The sequence below is a fragment of the Montipora foliosa genome, chromosome 3, assembly GCF_036669935.1.
Source record: "Montipora foliosa isolate CH-2021 chromosome 3, ASM3666993v2, whole genome shotgun sequence".
NCBI lineage: Eukaryota > Metazoa > Cnidaria > Anthozoa > Scleractinia > Acroporidae > Montipora > Montipora foliosa.
The window spans coordinates 41,212,048-41,217,047 of record NC_090871.1 but is presented as its reverse complement, the minus strand read 5'-3'; positions in this window follow the sequence as shown (position 1 = coordinate 41,217,047).

The following is a 5,000-nucleotide window of genomic DNA, read 5'->3' as shown; positions in this document are numbered from 1 at the left end:
GCCAGGCAAAACAAGTTGCATCTCGGTAGCCTGAAAGTTAACTGACAAAATAATTTGCCTGTGTTTAAATTAACAAATACACCAATACATCACTAACGTTTCATGTTTAACCGGAGAATTTGGGAAGCAGATGTTCGAAGTTGTAATAGCTGTTGAGTTATATTCCTCAGTTATCGAGTTCCATAAGTATAAAACTTAAAAATGCATTGCTTTAAAATCAGAAAAGAACCAATTCACCGTTGCTGTTGAGAAAAGTGTATGCCAGGCAAAACAATTTGCATCTCGGTAGCCTGAAAGTTAACTGACAAAATAATTTGCCTGTGTTTAAAATAACAAATATACCAATACATCATCATCACTAACGTTTCATGTTAACCGGAGAATTAGGGAAGCAGATGTTCGAAGGTGTAATAGCTGTTGAGGTTTATTCCTCAGTTATCGAGTTCCATAAGTATAAAACTTAAAAATGGATTGCTTTAAAATCAGAAAAGAACCAATTCACCGTTGCTGTTGAGAAAAGTGTATGCCAGGCAAAACAAGTTGCATCTCGGCAGCCTGAAAGTTAAGAAATGATTTGCCTGTGTTTAAATTAACAAATACATCAATACATCACCAACGTTTGATGTTTAACGGGAGAATTAGGGAAGCAGATGTTCGAAGGTGTAATAGCTGTTGAGTTTTATTCCTCAGTTATCGAGTTCCATAAGTATAAAACTTAAAAATGGATTGCTTTAAAATCAGAAAAGAACCAATTCACCGTTGCTGTTGAGAAAAGTGTATGCCAGGCAAAACAAGTTGCATCTCGGCAACCTGAAAGTTGAGAAATGATTTGCCTGTGTTTAAATTAACAAATACACCAATACATCACTAACGTTTCATGTTTAACGGGAGAATTAGGGAAGCAGATGTTCGAAGGTGTAATAGCTGTTGAGTTTTATTCTTCAGTTATCATAATCAATTTCCATAAGTAATATATAGATTTAGCCAAGCCTAAAAACGGAGCTCCCGGGTTGTTTATTCTTACTGGCTGTAGGATTAGTGAAAATGAAAGGCTTTGGAACTGTCTGCCTTTTGGTTTTCCGGGAAATTGCTTAATTATGTCATTTTCTTCGCTGCTTAACTAGTGAATTCCACGGTTAATTTCACCTGAAAAACCGACTGATCGCATGAATCACGAAGGGATGAGTGTGATATCGGTTTTTCCAGCGAAATCTACTGTTGAATTCACCAGTTAGGCAATTATTTCTTCTTGAATCGCAAGAGTTTGAAAAGAAAACAAGCAAATCCTGTTATATCCGGGGTCCTAGGTTCGTTGCGCTTGCGTAGTAGGGCTCAGAAAGTGTAGTTCTGTTTTTCTGTTCAGGTTCGGTTCTGTAAGCTGTTCCGTATTTCAGCTCTTGATAAACTTGTACATGATTGACCAGATATAACATTTTGGCGACGAGGATGGGATTCTTTCCGATTTCGTTGTGATACGTGGCCATCCTTATTCTTCTTTGTATGATTTTATTCTGTGTTCATTTCTTCAATACGTTCGCGCACGTGGGTGCCTGCGCATTTGTGGTTTTCATCATGTCTTCGCCAACGCTGCTTGGCTCCGTCAGGGAGTTCGATCCGTCGAGTGAGACATTCACCACTTATTTCGAAAGACTGGAACAATTCTTTGAAGCTAATAGTATTGGCCATTATCCTGCTGATGCTACCGCGGCTGTTATTCAAGCGGCCAACAGGAAAAAAGTCGCTGTAATGATTTCGGTAATCGGTAAGAACACGTATGGAACTCTTCGTGATTTATGCAGTCCAGAGAGCCCGAAAGATAAAACGTTTGATGCGTTACGTGATTTACTGCAGCGACATTTTCAGCCCAAGCGCCTGGAAGTTGCGGAATCGTATAGATTTCACCGTTGTGTTCAAGAAGAAAACGAAAGTTTCTAATTACAGCGCCCGTCTTAGACATCTGGCTTCCACGTGTAATTTTGGTGAATTCTTGAACCGCTCACTTCGGGATCAGTTTGTGTGTGGTATTCGCAACCCAGCTACACGGAAAAAACTCCTGAGCGAAGATCGCTCGTTTCAAGAGGCCCTTCAAGTGGCTGTTGCTGATGAAATAGCGGCCAAGGAGTCACTGCAAGTTCAACAACAATTACCTCAGCCTGTGAATTCAGTTACCAAGGATTCTTTTTCTGCTTCTTCTCGTGGATATACAGGTTCACAGTTTGGTTCGCGACAAGGTGCTCGTCAACCTTCGAATTTGTCACAAGCGACTTCTTATACTTGCTTCTCATGTGGTAGCCCGGATCACTTAAGGCCTAAATGCAAATTTAGAAATGCTGTATGCCGGAACTGTAACGTAAAAGGCCATATTGCTCGAGTTTGCAAAAAGGGTGGTATTAACACCATGTGTGCTGACGAAGAACTTGCACAAGAACCGGTATGTGGGAACGACGAACTTTATGTGGTTTATGACGTCAACACTATGTTTAGATCTGAAATTTCTGTGCAGCTGAAGATTGAAAACACTAATTGTTGTATGCAGTTAGACACTGGTTTTGCTTTGTCTCTTGCTCCAATCAGTTTCATTAAAGAAGTTTGTCCTGATGTCAAAATTAATCCTACAAATGTTATTCTGTCCACTTACACTGGTGAAACTGTGCGTCCTTTAGGAGAGGCTTGTGTGAATGTTGAGTACTCGGGATCCCAGTATTCATTACCCTTACTTATTGTGAAAGAAGGATCCTGTGCATTGTTTGGACAAAATTGGCTTATGCATATCAAGTTGGATTGGCAAAACCTGCCAGGTTTGAATAATGTTGGAACTTTGCCATCTGATTTGTCTACAATTCCAGCTACCTCTGGAGGTCAGACATTAAATTCTGTCCTTGAACAGTATAGTGAATTGTATCAACCTGAACTGGGGTGTTATACTGGTAAGCCTGTTGTGTTAAATGAAAGTCAAGGGGCCAGATTTCACAAAGCAAGACCAGTTCCTTATGCTTTGCAATCAAAAGTGGAGAGTACCTTGTTGAAAATGGAACAAGATGGCGTGATTGAGAGAGTTACTACTGCTGTTAGTGCTGCCCCTATTGTAGTAGTTGGAAAGAAAGACAGTGATGAAGTACGTGTATGCGGAGATTTTAGCGTAACATACAATGCATGTGCAATTGTCGAGACCTACCCTATGCCGCAGATTGAGGACATGCATTCAGCCTTGAGGGGATGTACTGTGTTTAGTGTTCTAGACATTAAGCAGGCCTATCATCAAATACCAATTGCAGAAGAATCACAGTCCAATCTGATAATTAATACTCACATTGGTTTGTTTGCATTTAAAAGACTACCAAATGGAATCCATTCTGGTCCAGCTATTTTTCAGAGAATCATGGACAGTTTGCTGTCTGACATTCCCAAAGCTGTAAGTCGTTTGGATGATATTCTTGTGGCTGGAACTGACCCAGAAGATCACCTTCGCACCCTCTCTCTTGTGCTGGAACGTCTTCGTTCTGCAGGTTTCAAACTGAACAAGACCAAGTGCAAATTCCTTCAGCAATCAGTAGTTTAACTAGGTCACAAGCTCGATGGAGAGGGCTTACATCCTACCGATGATAAACTTGCAGCCATCCGTGATGCTCCAAGGCCTACGGATATTACCACATTAAAGTCCTTTCTGGGACTTATAATGTTCTATTCAAGGTTCATGCCACATCATTCCACTGTACTGGCACCTCTTCACAATCTTCTCAAGAAAGATACCCCTTGGAGATGGTCCAAAATTGAAGAAGATGCATTTAATTCAGCAAAGAACTTGTTACTGAATTCTCAGACATTAGTACACTATGATCACACTCTGGCCCTGTTCCTTTCATGTGATGCTTCATCTTACGGTGCAGGAGCAGTTCTGTCTCACAAGATTGGTGGACAATTCCGACCCGTGGCCTTTGCTTCTTGTACTTTGACAAGTGCCCAACAAAACTACTCCCAATTGGAAAAGGAGGCTCTGAGTATCATTTTTGGATTGAAACGATTCCGCCAGTATTTGTATGGCCGTTCCTTCACAATTTTAACAGATCATCGACCACTGCTAACTCTTTTTGGACCACATAAACCTATTCCTGTTCATTCTGCAGCTCGACTTCAAAGGTGGGCCCTTATCCTGGCTTCATACAACTACAACATTGAGTACCGGAGCACTGTTGCACATGCTGATGCAGACAGCATGTCCCGTCTTCCTTTACCTCAGACATGGTCACCCAAGTGTGAGAATGTTGAATGCTACTTCTTGGATTCTGAGGTTGTAACCAATGTGACCAGTCAGATGATCAAGAAAGAGACCCAAGTCGATCCAGTGCTGTCCAAAGTGTACACTTATGTTATTAGTGGCTGGCCTGGTGTTGTGGATCCTACACTTGTACCTTACAAAAGTAAACGAGATGAGTTGACTACCCAACAGGGCTGTATACTGTGGGGCGCTCGTGTTATTGTACCTCCTTCGCTTCAGAAGAAAGTTTTAAAAGAATTACATGACACTCATCCTGGCATTTCCCGCATGAAAGCATTGGCCAGGTCTTATGTTTGGTGGCCCAGCATCGACTCACATATTGAAAGAACTGTTTCCTTGTGTAACACCTGCCAGTCTCTGAGATCAGCACCCCCTACAGTTCAAATTCATCCCTGGATCTTCCCAGCACGGCCATGGTCCCGTATTCATGTAGATTTTGCTGGACCAATAGGTGGGTGTACTTACCTTGTTGTTGTTGATGCATATAGCAAATACCCGGAGGTGGTGAAAATGACCAGTACTACATCCTCAGCGACCATCACTGTATTACGTGACATTTTCAGTAGGCATGGTCTTCCAGAAATTCTTGTTTCTGACAATGGGTCACAGTTCAGTTCAACAGAATTTGAACAGTTTTGTGCTAACAATGGCATTATGCATCGTACATCTGCACCTTACAAACCATCCACCAACGGTCAGGCTGAACGAGTGGTACAGATTTTGA